Source organism: Schistocerca serialis, chromosome 3 (assembly GCF_023864345.2).
Source record: "Schistocerca serialis cubense isolate TAMUIC-IGC-003099 chromosome 3, iqSchSeri2.2, whole genome shotgun sequence".
In the NCBI taxonomy this organism is placed as follows: domain Eukaryota; kingdom Metazoa; phylum Arthropoda; class Insecta; order Orthoptera; family Acrididae; genus Schistocerca; species Schistocerca serialis.
Window position 1 is genome coordinate 20,455,388 of NC_064640.1, and position 17,171 is coordinate 20,472,558.

The 17,171-nt window shown below is 43.7% G+C and overlaps 1 protein-coding gene across 1 annotated transcript in view; it reads right to left on the reverse strand.

The window, feature by feature from the left end:
• LOC126469684 (uncharacterized) overlaps positions 1-17,171 on the reverse strand; it is a 477,049-nt gene that overhangs the window by 97,770 nt on the left and 362,108 nt on the right. The window lies entirely within an intron of this gene.

A 17,171-nucleotide genomic window follows, 5' to 3' on the forward strand; every position in this document is an offset into this window, starting at 1 on the left:
GATAATTCCAATTCCAATGATCACATCAGAAGCAGAACGTTGTTTTTCTTCGCTGAAACGCATCAAAACCTTCTTGTGGAATACTATGGACAAAGAAAGACTATCAGCACTCGCGATGCTCTCTACTGAACGAGACCTCGTTTTAGGAATTGCAGACTTAAATCAAAGAGTGACTGAAAGATTTGCAAATATGAAGGATAGAAGAATAGAGTCCCTGTACAAGTGATCACCACCACATCCAAATTCAGAGATAAAATCGAACGGCGTTAACATCAACCTGCTGAAAAGGTTAGTAAGGCATGCCTACCACTTTTCGAGTACATAGGGCTGCAGTTGATTTTAATTCCTTTTATTCTGCAAAAGTAATACTTTTTTCTGCGTACACCTTTTGGTTTTATTATGAGTAGATGCAGGAGTGACAAGCGAGCGGTCTGTTTATATCAGGCTTTATAAAAACATGAGCAGTGTACTGATTTTCTGTCTTTTGTTGATGTTTTCCTTCGTGAGCAAAGTGCACCACCATCTTCTTTGGTCACGAGCCGCCACTGCTGGATAGGATGGACGTAGGTCTTTCTTTTGTAAGCATTGTTTATTTATACAATTAGGGTTGTCACAGACTGTAGCTTCATCCAGTGTGTTCACCATGAGGTCTGGAGTTCAACTGACCTAGTTTGCAACACAGCCACCAGAGGGCGCTGTCGACCCTGTCCGTCTCCCTTTCCCCCATGACGTAATCCAAGATGGCGGTCTGGGGAAAAAGGGCGAGAAAAGGACTCAGTTTGTGCCTAGCTGCTGGACAGGGAGGACGGACGTAATTGTCTACCATGTTCAATGGATTAGATATCTGTGCTGGAGAAAGAGGAGTTTAACAGGTATATTAGCTGTAATTATGCATCTGAGGAGTGTTTCGATAGCAATGATATTTGGTGAAGTCGAATACACTTCATCAAATAATGAAGATGCAGCAGGATGGGGCTAAGTTATGAGGCTAAGTTACACTTCGCATCTCATGCAGGTAAATGCGCGTGCTGTAACTGTAGATCATTCGATAAAAGTCCAGTCAGTCTTCAGATCTGCAAGAGGTAAGACGTTCATCCACTGCAACGCGCGGCTTCTTCCAATGGGCTCGGAAACTGAGCGCGCCGTGCACACGGCACCACCACCCCGCAGCTGCAGGGCTGCGCGCTAAGCACTCCCTGTCGCGTTGGAAATACGCGCAGCCTTCCTCCTTCCCATCCTCGACACGCGGATACCCTTCGTCGTTGAACACGAACTGCTTTGGGAGTTATTATAGCTGGTGTTCAAGCAATGTGCGGAATACTGTCACATACATAACTTGAAGGTGTCGCAGGAACTAAATGTACCACTGCACAAATAGAGTGAGAGAGCTTTGCAGATGAGGCAAGAATATTTAAATAATTTGCTCTGTAATTACACGTTTTATTCCGAGGAACGATTGACATTTCCGATTTATGGCGGGAGCCGTCCAAACTAGAGGACGGATGGTGTACAGAAATGTAACTGACCTAATCGTGTCGCCAACTAGGTGGCTGAATAGCGAACTAATACTCAGTATGTGTTAGGCAGCGTTCGTGATCCAAGGAAATCTGAAAAAAATCAATATGGGCGTGTTTTTGCGCTGGAAAATTATTCCCTCCCATATAAATTGTCTGGTTGACTGTTTCTACATATTTACCATCTTTATTCTGTTGAGAGAACATCGATTGTGGTACGTGTTGCGTGCATCTAGATGGTGAAAGACAGGTGTAAGAGACTTTTACTGGTTCTCTGGACATGAGAAACACTTTACTTTGTATAGTAGAAGGAACAATGCATACAAAATAAAAGCTTACATCCTTCCTATCTAGCAGCCCAGCACAGACTGAATGCTTCTCCCATCAATTTCCAGATTGGGGAGGGGGGAGGATAGGGGTTAGGCTAGGTTAGTGGAGGTACCCAGCTGACCTATTTTCCCGCCAAAATTTGAAATTCCTGCCATGACGTCACTGAAACGTTACGACATCTATTGCTACCATCTGGGATTCACCATCTTGAATAAATTTGGCAACAATGCAGAGTGGGGTGACGTCGGCATTGTCTCCCTAATAACATTGGCCCTTAGCTTTATCGTTGACAGCCTCTAACATCAATAGAGGATGTAATTAGATTCCAGTGTCTTTGTCGAGACTTGTTTAGTAACTGGTGTTCGATCATTCGTGATTCTCTTAGTACTTACATGTTGATAGCTGGGCTTAGTGTGTGTCTAGAGTGGTGACAATGAAAACAGCGGGTCAGTGAATGTAGAAAGCGTACGTTGATGTATGGCGCAGTTTGTTACAATTTTGCTTTAACCATGGTGACGTATGCAGGATTTTGCTCCAGTTTATCTATGATATGGCAATGTAGGGGCAGTTTGTTACAATTTTGCTCTAACATGTCTATGAATTGTGTACAATTTGTTACAGTTTTGCTGTAACGTGTCAAAATCGGTTCGTATAACAGATTCTTTTAGGATTTCCAATGGAGTGCCAAACAGATGTTTGAAATTCTAAGAAAAATAGGCATAGGCTGTTGGAAAAGATGTGTAATAAACAGTATGAAGAAAAACCTGCAGGGACGCCTTAGAGTTTAAGAGGGAATCCTTGACAGGATAAGGGTGAGACAAAAGTTATACTGTTATGCTATTACACCTATTATGCAGTAGTAACTGCTTTTTTAAGGTTTCTGTACAGTGACTGTAATTCACTGGGTTTGCTCCCATTTTGAACTGTTCTACTATGTACATACGTACTTAGTTGACTGTCAATGGTTAATTTATACTTGAAATGATAGCAGAATGCTTAGGAACATTCATTCTACGAAATTGAAGTTTTCTCTGACGTTTTCGGTTACATCTGGGCAGTGAGACGGGTGCGGTTTTTGTGTAGTTTGAACTTCGTAATAAAAATACAGCCACGTCAAGCTGATGTACGAAACCATTGTTTTAGATGCAGAAATCGGTCGATTTTGAGTCGAAATCAGTCAGTTTTCTGTCGAAGTCATTGAATTTTATGTCTTAAACTGTCAATTTTGTGTCGAAATCAGTAAGTCGTGTGTCGAAATCAGTGGAGTAGGCTGCTGTAAGACCTATAGGGCAGAATACAGGCCTATGACGACATGGCTGTAAGAGTTCTGCACGACAAAGATACCGACAGTGCTGACATGGGGCTGTTAATAATTGCAACGTCATAGCTTTCACAAGTCAGTCATTCATTCACAGTTCCTAGCCGCATCAATGCAGGCCAAAATGTTGCGGTAAAGTTCAACCCAACCATCAGTCTTCCACAGAGTTAAACAGACTGGAGTGGATAACATCCTTGTACATGGGATACTATGATGTGGTAGTATCAGGTGCAATGGTAGCCAGATGGGCTAGTACAATACAGTACTGTTAAGTAGATACCGCTCTAAGTACCCATACGCAATAGTCGCATTATGAGACATGTGACACTGTACATTTATTACACAGTAGGTTGCATAACGGGGTGACACTATGGGGAGGGGGCAGCCACATTCTTGCAGTGAGCGAAAGTAATTTCTGGTTGACTATATCATGGGAAACTTCAACTCTGCGGTAGTTCAAAGCGTCAACTTCTCCTGCTCTAAAGTGCTTAACATCCCACAACTTCTTTGATTGATGACGAGTCCAGCTGTGAAACTTGGTTTGTGATTATTATTAGAGAACTTGGACAATCTTTTTACTGGCATTGGTAGCATGTTCCTTAGAAGAAGGATGTAAATGTACATACGTGCATTACAGAACTGTTTTGTGACAATATTATGGCGGTTAAAACTTATGATCATATGAGCGTTAGTTTGCATATTTAAAGAAGGAAATTTGCATTTAACAGTTATTTACCTCGTAAATTCTCCAAGTTTATTTCTGTGAGACACTATGAATGCAAAAATATCATTTCTCCTTCTCTTTAGCTACAGTGTGACAGCAAAAGCAATGCTGGGCAAAATCGGCAAGGAAGCACTTTAAAATCCAGTGGCCATGCCATATAAAGTGGAACTTACTGACGTTAAAATGAATGTTCTCATGGACCAACTACCTGGAATATTGCAGCAACCTCATGTACACGACTATTGCCGTATAGATCTAGATACAACGCAAGATTCTGATGGCATTTTAACAAAATTGAGACGCGTAATTACCTAACATCAACCCAGAGCTTCTGTGAATTATGAGACTATCAAGGAAACAGGAACGTGGTTATGCAGTCCAGTCTCTTTTACTTCGTGGAAGACTTAACAGCAGACCGATAGCTTTGTTGGACTGAATTTTACGGCAACATTCTGACATGCACTGGTGCCGCTGGGAGCTTTGAATGACTGAACCACGAAAGTTATGCCATTACATCTATTAACAGTCCAGTATTAGCGTTATCGGTATGTGAGTGACAAAGAACATGTACATATCTGTCTCGTTGGATCTGTGATCTGCCCCATAGTTCTCGTGTCACTGATTTCGACACAAAATTCGTTGACTGCAACAAAAAATTCGTTAATTTAGTCACAAAATTGACTGCTTTTCACATTAAATTCAGTGATTTCGAGAAAAAATTGGCTGAGTTCGCCACAAAAATGACTGATTTCTGTAACTAAACACAATATTTTTATACGTCACTTTGTTATGAATGTGTGTGTGTGTGTGTGTGTGTGTGAGTATGTGTGTGTGTGTGTGTGTGTGTGTGTGTGTGTGTGCATGTATGTATTATGAAGTTCAGACTAACCAAAAAGCACACCGGTCTCACTCTCCAGACATAACAGAAAATATCAGGGAAAACCTCAGTTTGCTAGTATGAATGCTCCCCAACCATACCGCCATCACTTTAAAGTTCAAACGAGTAGTTGATAAATGCACTGTATACGTATGAACGTAGTCGAACAGTTTATAATGGAAGCGACCGTGCACAGCATGCAGTCTCTGCAGAGAAACTTCAATAGAAACAGTGTCTACTGCGTAGTAGGGGTGATAGGGTAAGAGTATTCCTTTTGTCTTACCCTTTTTCAATCCGAGGACTTTGCCCTGTAACTTACATTCTTGTGGTTCCCTATAGGTTCTTCTATATGCCGTTTATTACACACTTTTTTCCTATAGCCTCTACCTATTTTCTTAGAGTTTCAAATATCTTTTCGGTACCCAATCAGAAATCCTACCCTCTTAACAGCCAAACGTGTCACTGAATCTCACCGCTACTGCAGGAACACTTTAGGAATATGCTCGAAGGTTATCAAATGTTGGTGGAATTTGCATAAAGCCATATCAAGAAGTATCTCTTAGGCGTGTTTCTCACTGAGACGATAGGACATACAATACGATATCCAGTACAGCTCATGATATTATGCAGAAACAACCTGCGTTGGCGGAGTGCATAGAAACGTAGTTGAAGTGGCTTAACTGGTTCACACTGGGACTTAAGCAATTCTGTCGTATCACCTGGCGCAGCACGGAATGCTAGTTACTAAATGCAACTGTGTCATACGAAAGTCAGGAAGGGAAATTTCAGGCCTGTGATGTGCCTCAAAAATATTGTTTGGTGTAGATGAAGCAAACGTGTATCCAAATCTGTAGTCTGTTTCTAGCCAAAACTTTTACTTTATCCATGAAAAATAAAAAATCACTGTCTTTTGATTCGTGCATGTTGTGCATAATGCAATCCTTCCTTCTTATTCGATTTTGAGGAAATTATTTGGTAAAAAACTGATTTTTTGCATCTTATAATCTGATATCACATCTTGGTTATGAAATAGTCTTCTTTTCGCTATTGACTGTGGTTATTGTGATATTTCGAAATTAAGTAAAACACAGTGTGTATTTTGAAAAGTTGGCGGAAAAAATGTAGTCTCTCGCTAGTTTATGTTTCGTGCATTTTAGGTCCTACAATGCTTTGGACCAAATGTAGTCAACAATCGAAATTGTTTCCAATGCTGGAAAAGGAACCAAATCCTTTCCAGTCTCGAGTAAATATGTGATACATTAGGAGGTTGTCTGAGATGAAGCTGATTGTGATGCGCCACGTGTGTGGCTAGTATCACATGCTCTCTGTCTTGTTCCTTGTCATATCACTCCCGTGGGAACACAAGTGTCACATCATGCGACCTTGATTGCAACCTGTCCTATTGCATATTGCATTATCTTAGTGAGAACCATGTCTTGCAGAAGGGGCTGAACTGAAACTATTTGCTGATGATACAAGCATAATTACTAATCCAGTAAAAGAAACTCCAATTGAAAATGATACAAATAATGTCTTTGGAAAAGTCATTAATTGGTTTTCTGCAAATGGGCTTGCTCTAAACTTTGAAAAAACACAGTGCATCCAATTTTCTGCTGCAAAAAGTACAGTTCCTTCAATAAAGATAACACATCACAGAAGTCAGTAGACAATGTAGAGCATACTAAGTTTTTGGGTGTACATATAGATGAGAATCTTAATTGGAAAATCAATATTTTGGATCTTCTAAAGCGACTAGGTTCAGCAACTTTTGCAATCAGAATAACTGCCAATTTTGAGGATATAGTAATTAGTAAGCTAACATACTTTGCATACGTTTACTCTCTGATGTCATACAGAATAATATTTTGGGGTAACTCAACACTTAGACAAAAAGTATTCACTGCTCAAAATAAAGTGGTTAGAATAATGTGTGGGGTTCATAGTCGCACATCTTGTAGGCATCTTTATTAAAGATTGAGAATTCTTACAACAGCCACAGAGTACATTTACTCACTAATGAAATTTGTTCTCAACAACATGGACCAGTTTAAAAACATCAGTGATAATACCATAAAAAAGAAAGACTTACACTATCCTTTACTCAACCTATCTTTGTCACAAAAGGGGTAAAATATGCTGCTACAAAATTTTTTTGACAAATTACCAGATGAAACAAAATGTCTGACAGACGACAGTAATAGCTTCAAAAATAAATTGAAATCATATCTCCTTGATCCGGCCGCGGTGGCCGAGCGGTTCTAGGCGCTTCAGTCCGGATCCGCGCGACTGCTACGGTCGCAGGTTCGAATCCTGCCTCGGGCATGGATGTGTGTGATGTCCTTAGGTTAGTTAGGTTTAAGTAGTTCTAAGTTCTAGGGGACTGATGACCTCAGATGTTAAGTCCCATAGTGCTCAGAGCCATTTGAACCATTTTTTATCTCCTTGACAACTCCTTCTATACCATATATGAATTCTTGAATAGAAATAAATAAATCTATAAATTACACTCCTGGAAATGGAAAAAAGAAGACATTGACACCGGTGTGTCAGACCCACCATACTTGCTCCGGACACTGCGAAAGGGCTGTACAAGCAATGATCACACGCACGGCACAGCGGACACACCAGGAACCGCGGTGTTGGCCATCGAATGGCGCTAGCTGCGCAGCATTTGTGCACCGCCGCCGTCAGTGTCAGCCAGTTTGCCGTGGCATACGGAGCTCCATCGCAGTCTTTAACACTGGTAGCATGCCGCGACAGCGTGGACGTGAACCGTATGTGCAGTTGACGGACTTTGAGCGAGGGCGTATAGTGGGCATGCGGGAGGCCGGGTGGACGTACCGCCGAATTGCTCAACACGTGGGGCGTGAGGTCTCCACAGTACATCGATGTTGTCGCCAGTGGTCGGCGGAAGGTGCACGTGCCCGTCGACCTGGGACCGGACCGCAGCGACGCACGGATGCACGCCAAGACCGTAGGATCCTACGCAGTGCCGTAGGGGACCGCACCGCCACTTCCCAGCAAATTAGGGACGCTGTTGCTCCTGGGGTATCGGCGAGGACCATTCGCAACCGTCTCCATGAAGCTGGGCTACGGTCCCGCACACCGTTAGGCCGTCTTCCGCTCGCGCCCCAACATCGTGCAGCCCGCCTCCAGTGGTGTCGCGACAGGCGTGAATGGAGGGACGAATGGAGACGTGTCGTCTTCAGCGATGAGAGTCGCTTCTGCTTAATGCCAATGATGTCGTATGCGTGTTTGGCGCCGTGCAGGTGAGCGCCACAATCCGGACTGCATACGACCGAGGCACACAGGGCCAACACCCGGCATCATGGTGTGGGGAGCGATCTCCTACACTGGCCGTACGCCACTGGTGATCGTCGAGGGGACACTGAATAGTGCACGGTACATCCAAACCGTCATCGAACCCATCGTTCTACCATTCCTAGACCGGCAAGGGAACTTGCTGTTCCAACAGGACAATGCACGTCCGCATGTATCCCGTGCCACCCAACGTGCTCTAGAAGGTGTAAGTCAACTACCCTGGCCAGCAAGATCTCCGGATCTGTCCCCCATTGAGCATGTTTGGGACTGGATGAAGCGTCGTCTCACGCGGTCTGCACGTCCAGCACGAACGCTGGTCCAACTGAGGCGCCAGGTGGAAATGGCATGGCAAGCCGTTCCACAGGACTACATCCAGCATCTGTACGATCGTCTCCATGGGAGAATAGCAGCCTGCATTGCTGCGAAAGGTGGATATACACTGTACTAGTGCCGACATTGTGCATGCTCTGTTGCCTGTGGCTATGTGCCTGTGGTTCTGTCAGTGTGATCATGTGATGTATCTGACCCCAGGAATGTGTCAATAAAGTTTCCCCTTCCTGGGACAATGAATTCACGGTGTTCTTATTTCAATTTCCAGGAGTGTAGTATATGCATGTTGTGCCATTCAAGGGAATGGGGTAAATAATAGAAATATTAATCTTTAACCTTGTTTCATATGTGCATTTATTATGCACTTGACACGTTCCACATCATAACGGCTACCGTACCGTTCCATTGATCAATGGAATGGAACACACAACCAAATAACTAACTAACGAACTAACCATAGTGTTAGCGGATGTACTGACAGTTATGGACAGTCACAGGATCGTGTGTATGTCTAAAAGGGAATCAGAAAGTATGCTCCGAAGAAGGAGTCGACAATGGTCAACTGTTGGAAGAAGTTGTGACAAACTGTAGCAGGAAATCTCTAAGACCATTCATTTCATGTTGATACATATACATATTGATAAAAGTCGGTTTTGAGAGTTCTCTATATAGATCTCTATATAGAGCTACTGCGAACACAAACGAAAAACAATACCATTTTTAGTAAATGTAGCTGTATGTAAAGAAGTGTAAATCAAGTTACACTCCCTATTGACACTAGAGTCTGTCAGCGATGAAACCAATTTCTGATGTGAGCTACATAATTTTTCTGCATACTTGTAATCAGCTTTGGTGGAAAACAAGCCATTCAGTACAGGTTTTGTGAGGAACTGCTTAGAAATGCAATGCTAGCCTGAACACTAAATCACTTTCTGCTTATAAGAAGACTGAATCGAGTTCAGTGCATTGTCTGCATCGATATTATTAGAGACATAGCGCTAGCTCACACCAACAAGTCTCTAAATCAGCCGTGGCCTACACTTTGATATTGATAGCACGTTAATAAGCCACGCCTTCTCGCTCCTCGACTGGGCTACAAAGTAAGGTTTGCCAGTAAGCATCCTGTAGATTTTGAATTTCATTATCTTACTAGTTCAGACAGTGTGTATCGTAGATTTTGTACCCGCTATTCTCAGGAAATATTTCGATAAATGAGATGGAAACTGTGATATATCTGTTGAGTCAGTAAAGTTTCCACTGTGTTTTATTTACATGACAGCAGACGTGAAAAACTGTTGTCTGAAACGTCACATTTTGTCGTTTTTCATTCATTTTTGAGAACTTTCATTACAAAAAATTGAGCCGTTACAGCATTACCCTCCTTTTCAGAATTTTTAGGAACTGTAGCTACTATATGCTCTTAGGCAAGGGTGACCAATATTTCAGATCACGGACCAAACCCAGACCCGAGTGCCAAAGCACTGTGCCCGGCCGCCACGTTTTCCCCACCATCACACCAGCCTGTCTGAGTGAGAGGAGGGGGAAGAGGGGAAAACAGCGAACGCGCCGCATTTAAATGGCGTTGCAGTCGCACTGCATGTGACTTGGTTTTATATTTCACATTTCTCAGCATCACAGATCACAAACAAAACAAGTTTTGGGTATTCATTAATTATTTTTGGGAATCTGAAGGCATAATTTTATCTGGCACAAACTGTCAGCATACGGACAGAAGCAGACAATTTCACAGTTTCGCACTCGAGTTGCCATTTAATCGTGACTTATTTATTTTCGCAATCGATGGAAGGTCTTTCACACAAATATGTCGATCGAAATATTGTAGCACTTTTGAAACCTCATTATGGAGACTTAGAAAAGCTATCTGAGGAAAGCAATGTAGAGGTCCTGGACAGTTTTAACATACACTCCTGGAAATGGAAAAAAGAACACATTGACACCGGTGTGTCAGACCCACCATACTTGCTCCGGACACTGCGAGAGGGCTGTACAAGCAATGATCACACGCACGGCACAGCGGACACACCAGGAACCGCGGTGTTGGCCGTCGAATGGCGCTAGCTGCGCAGCATTTGTGCACCGCCGCCGTCAGTGTCAGCCAGTTTGCCGTGGCATACGGAGCTCCATCGCAGTCTTTAACACTGGTAGCATGCCGCGACAGCGTGGACGTGAACCGTATGTGCAGTTGACGGACTTTGAGCGAGGGCGTATAGTGGGCATGCGGGAGGCCGGGTGGACGTACCGCCGAATTGCTCAACACGTGGGGCGTGAGGTCTCCACAGTACATCGATGTTGTCGCCAGTGGTCGGCGGAAGGTTCACGTGCCCGTCGACCTGGGACCGGACCGCAGCGACGCACGGATGCACGCCAAGACCGTAGGATCCTACGCAGTGCCGTAGGGGACCGCACCGCCACTTCCCAGCAAATTAGGGACGCTGTTGCTCCTGGGGTATCGGCGAGGACCATTCGCAACCGTCTCCATGAAGCTGGGCTACGGTCCCGCACACCGTTAGGCCGTCTTCCGCTCACGCCCCAACATCGTGCAGCCCGCCTCCAGTGGTGTCGCGACAGGCGTGAATGGAGGGACGAATGGAGACGTGTCGTCTTCAGCGATGAGAGTCGCTTCTGCCTTGGTGCCAATGATGGTCGTATGCGTGTTTGGCGCCGTGCAGGTGAGCGCCACAATCAGGACTGCATACGACCGAGGCACACAGGGCCAACACCCGGCATCATGGTGTGGGGAGCGATCTCCTACACTGGCCGTACGCCACTGGTGATCGTCGAGGGGACACTGAATAGTGCACGGTACATCCAAACCGTCATCGAACCCATCGTTCTACCATTCCTAGACCGGCAAGGGAACTTGCTGTTCCAACAGGACAATGCACGTCCGCATGTATCCCGTGCCACCCAACGTGCTCTAGAAGGTGTAAGTCAACTACCCTGGCCAGCAAGATCTCCGGATCTGTCCCCCATTGAGCATGTTTGGGACTGGATGAAGCGTCGTCTCACGCGGTCTGCACGTCCAGCACGAACGCTGGTCCAACTGAGGCGCCAGGTGGAAATGGCATGGCAAGCCGTTCCACAGGACTACATCCAGCATCTGTACGATCGTCTCCATGGGAGAATAGCAGCCTGCATTGCTGCGAAAGGTGGATATACACTGTACTAGTGCCGACATTGTGCATGCTCTGTTGCCTGTGGCTATGTGCCTGTGGTTCTGTCAGTGTGATCATGTGATGTATCTGACCCCAGGAATGTGTCAATAAAGTTTCCCCTTCCTGGGACAATGAATTCACGGTGTTCTTATTTCAATTTCCAGGAGTGTATAAAGATTTGTCACCGAAAGTGGAATTATCTTGCAGGTCAATCACTTACATCTGCATATTCAAAGTGACACTAGCAACTGAAACGGCAAACGGCCTCGAAAGCAGCTCGAAAACGAGGTAGAAGGCTGACAATGTCCTCAAAACTATCCTTTTAACTCTTGCAAGACCACAATGAATTTTTGAAACCTCGTGCTTTTTTTAATGCCAATAAGCTTAGGGAACTGGACTCTCTTTGTCAGAATGTGTTCCTTCTACAACGCGATTTTCTTTTTAAAAGTATCCCCGTCAAATCAGAAAGAAGTTACCTTGCAATGTTTTACTGTGAGAATTGTGCAAACAAGTCCACTTAAAATGCGAAGTCTGCAATCCATAGCGGATGTTCTAATTTTCGTTCCTGCACTCCTTTTCCTTCATAAATTCAACACCAGCGAATGAAATTGTCTCTCTGCAGCAGAGTGTGCGCTGATGTGAAATTTCCTGGCAGATTAAATCTGTGTGCCGGACCGAAACTCGAAGTCGGGACCTTTGCCTTTCGCGGGCAAGTGCTCTACCATCTGAGCTACCCAAGCACGACTCGCTCCCCCTCCACCCAGCTTTATTTCCGCCAGTACCTCGTTCCTACCTTTCTGCCAGGAGTGCTAGTTCTGCAAGTTTCGTAGGAGAGCTTCTGTGAAGTTTGGAAGGTAGGACACGAGGTACTGGCGGAAGCAAAGCTGTGAGGAGGCGGCGTGAGTCGTGCTTGGGTAGCTCAGGTGGTAGAGCACTTGCCCACGAAAGGCAAAGCTCCCGAGTTCGAGATTCGATACAGCACGCAGTTTTAAGCTGCCAAGAAGTTTCAACAACAGCGAGTTTTAAATCGAAAAATCGTTCCAGGCACCCCCCCCCCCTCCCCCCGCTCCTGACTTAATCAACGTAGTTTCCAGTAATGTGTGAAGTCGCCATACTCTTCGTTCATTTCTATTTAAAACTGTTGCAGCTGACAATGGAATAATGGATGCGACTTCAGAAACGTACCACCAGTTTCTTCAAGTGCTGCATGCTTGAAAATTTAGCGCAAAGTGCTCCTTGATGTACAGAGGAATTAAACTCGTCTGTAGATCGTTGTAATTTTTTGCTCTTTCATTGTCATCTGAACATTTAAATTCTCTCTGCATGCTACTGTAATGTCTTTTCATAGTAAATAAGCTGTACCCATCGCTTATGCGAATCTCTCTCTTCTGTCATTTCCTTTCATTTTGAAACAAACTGCCGCTAGACCTGTGAACGTCCTTCATATCACGAAAAAATAGCGAAGGGTAAACGGCGCTGACGCTACGATTCTGCTGAAATCAGATCTGTGCCAACCGAAAAATGCCGCACCGCAATGCTAAATGAAATTTCGCTCTGTTTCGGGTACTTATTAGAAGGACCGAGCAAAGCCGAGTGACACACACACACACACACACACACACACACACACATACTGCACAAATGATGTTAGGCATGCTGTCGTAAATTATAAAGACGAGTAGTATTCTGGGCATCTTAATGGGCACATATGTCTCCTCTACCATCTGGTGAGCAAGATGTATGAGACAGGCGAAATACCCTCAGACTTCAAGAAGAATATAATAATTCCAATCCCAAAGAAAGCAGGTGTTGACAGATGTGAAAATTACCGAACTATCAGTTTAATAAGTCACAGCTGCAAAATACTAACGCGAATTCTTTACAGACGAATGGAAAAACTGGTAGAAGCCGACCTCGGGGAAGATCAGTTTGGATTCCGTAGATATGTTGGAACACGTGAGGCAATACTAACCTTACGACTTATCTTAGAAGAAAGATTAAGAAAAGGCAAACCTACGTTTCTAGCATTTGTAGACTTAGAGAAAGCTTTTGACAATGTTAACTGGAATACTCTCTTTCATATTCTGAAGGTGGCAGGTATAAAATACAGGGAGCGAAAGGCTATTTACAATTTGTACAGAAATCAGATGGCAGTTATAAGAGTCGAGGGGCATGAAAGGGAAGCAGTGGTTGGGAAAGGAGTGAGACAGGGTTGTAGCCTCTCCCCGATGTTATTCAATCTGTATATTGAGCAAGCAGTAAAGGAAACAAAAGAAAAGTTCGGAGTAGGTATTAAAATTCATGGAGAAGAAGTAAAAACTTTGAGGTTCGCCGATGACATTGTAATTCTGTCAGAGACAGCAAAGGACTTGGAAGAGCAGTTGAATGGAATGGACAGTGTCTTGAAAGGAGGATATAAGATCAACATCAACAAAAGCAAAACGAGGATAATGGATTGTAGTCAAATTAAATCGGGTGATGCTGAGGGAATTAGATTAGGAAATGAGACACTTAAAGTAGTAAAGGAGTTTTGCTATTTAGGGAGTAAAATAACTGATGATGGTCGAAATAGAGAGGATATAAAATGTAGACTGGAAATGGCAAGGAAATCGTTTCTGAAGAAGAGAAATTTGTTAACATCGAGTATAGATTTAAGTGTCAGAAAGTCGTTTCTGAAAGTATTTGTATGGAGTGTAGCCATGTATTTAAGTGAAACATGGACGATAACTAGTTTGGACAAGAAGTGAATAGAAGCTTTCGAAATGTGGTGCTACAGAAGAATGCTGAAGATAAGGTGGGTAGATCACGTAACTAATGAGGAGGTATTGAATAGGATTGGGGAGAAGAGAAGTTTGTGGCACAACTTGACTAGAAGAAGGGATCGGTTGGTAGGACATGTTTTGAGGCATCAAGGGATCACAAATTTAGCATTGGAGGGCAGCGTGGAGGGTAAAAATCGTAGAGGGAGACCAAGAGATGAATACACTAAGCAGATTCAGAAGGATGTAGGTTGCAGTAGGTACTGGGAGATGAAGAAACTTGCACAGGATAGGGTAGCATGGAGAGCTGCATCAAACCAGTCTCAGGACTGAAGACCACAACAACAACAACAAGTAATTAAACCGTGCTGCACATTCCGAGAGTTCATTAGCCACGAGTTGCATCACCACTAGTGCGTTCGAATAGGTGGCAACTCGCCTGTATGGGCCATGCGAGCTGACTCATATTTACGGTGCTCAGCCACATGAGCAGTTGGACCACCATGCGTCTCATCCATCAGGAGGTGCTGGAGTCAGGCGCTAAGCTCGCCGAAGATTTTCGTCTTGAAATGCATCACATAACTAGGCTGGTGACGGCTTCTCTTGTACCATATTATCCTTTTTCATCACCTGAATCTGTGACGGTTTTAATGGCTGCAATGCATGTGATCGCATTGTATGAGTGTTTTTATGTCTGAAATGCAGAGGATACATGTTGGATACATATATGATTCGTCTACCGTACTGGATCTGGTGGCTGGCCATTAAAAAGACTCGCTAGTGCTCGTTTAATACCTGCCATCTCTCCCACACATTAATCTTCCGTGGGGAATTTTAAAAACATAGTACCTTGACATTTAGGCTCCAATGCCATTGCACAAGTCTTTCTCCGAAGACGAGTGTGCATCTGAGGTTTTTGAGTTTCCCATCGAGACAACCGAAACTACTTAAATAATGATGGGTGGTGGTGGTGGGACATAAGTGTGGGACATTGCACAACTGATGCCTTTTAAACTTAAGAAAGTTTTGAATTTCCGTACTTTTAAACTTAGCACAGGTGTCCATCTTGGATTTTTGAATTTGCGTCCGTTTTTCAACATGGGCTAAAGTATATGTCTGCTTCTTCCATTTTCAAATTTCCTCGCCATTTTAACTTAGGACACATGGGTTGTGACATTAGAGCAGTCGTGGGTGTGACTGCAGCGCTATCATAAATAACGTAATAGTTGTGGAAATCGGAACCACTGTCCGAGATTTTGAATATCCCGCAGTTCTTAGCGTTGGGCAAGTGGGCTCTTGGATTCTGAAATTGGGACTCATTACAGGAGGGTGGCAGGTAGCATGTTACTGGAGAGTAGAAAAAATGGCTCTAAGCACTATGGGACTTAACATCTGAGGTTATCAGTCCCCTAGAACTTAGGACTACTTAAACCTAACTACCTAAGGACATCACACATATCCATGCCCGAGGCAGGATTCGAACCTGCGACCGTAGCAGCCGCGTCGCTCAGGGCTGAACCGCCTAGAAGCGCTCGGCCACAGCGGCCGACCTGGACAGTAGATGCGATCCCTAGTGCGAGTGGCATTTTTTTTAAATCAATAAATGAAATCATTCTAATCATATACCAGTGGCTGTGTCACCATATATGTTTAACCACAAATCATTTTAACCTGAGATTTTACACCCTTTAAAACTAAAGTCAGTTTAGCGTTTTGAATGTCCCAACATTATAAAATGTCAGAGTGGTGGTTTACATTCTTTGTGCCTGCATATAAGTACATTAGCACAAGTCAACTGTGACGTCGGAGTGGTGGGAAAAAGTAAGGATTTTTTTTAATTTCCAGCCATTTCAAACTTAGTGCAACTGGCTTACTTCCACCATCTTCGACTGTGTTATCAGAGGGTTGGTGGGGACTAATTAGAGAATAAATGTGGCAACATAGCATGATATCAGTGGCACAGTTTGCAACATAAATAAAGATTGTTCTACGAAAGTAGGTCAGATCTTTTAGTGCAGGTTGCCTGTGTGCCTAGCCTCCGTACCTGAACTAGCTTTCCCCGAACACTGTTCTGTATTTAACAGAAGAGAAACAGCCGTCGTGATGACTAAACACAAAACCTTGAACAGCTAATGACCATTCATGTAAAACAATGAACGTTCGGAAAATCTGTTTGGTCTTAACGTGAAAATATATCTATTTCCGACGTTCGCTTTTGTCTTCCAGAAGCTGTGGTGTATCTAAAAGTAGTAAGAGTCATACACACGAAACTGATGGAAACTTGATACCTCGTAACAGATCGGACGAAGGCAACCTCTACTAGGGCTTGTTCAGACGATAATTTGCCCCCAAGGTACATCTCATGTGTATGGCGCGACTTAGACCAATATTCCTTTATTGCATTGTGTTCCAGACAGTTTCTTTGTGTCACAGTACGTCATGATATGTGGATTAACTTCCATTAATCTCTAACATCGTCATGATGTCTGCAAAATTTACAAGGACTGGTGTACCAACTTAAGAGATTACGCGTGGCCATGCTGCTTTTATTCTAGTGAGGTATATTCTGATAACTCTGAAGGTTCGTTACGAACCACGGATCACTTACCGATCCTTATGTGTTCATTTGGCTTCTAATACCGTATGACAGCAGGAAATTAAACATACACTGGATCGTTAGGCCTTTTGAAACATCGTTTCAGAGCTAAATTATCCATATCACAGCACGCCCTTACATTTAAATGAATGCTGCATAGTAACAGGCAGTACTATGATTGTGTATTAACGTATTTTTGGGATGCAAATAGGAAACAGACAACACT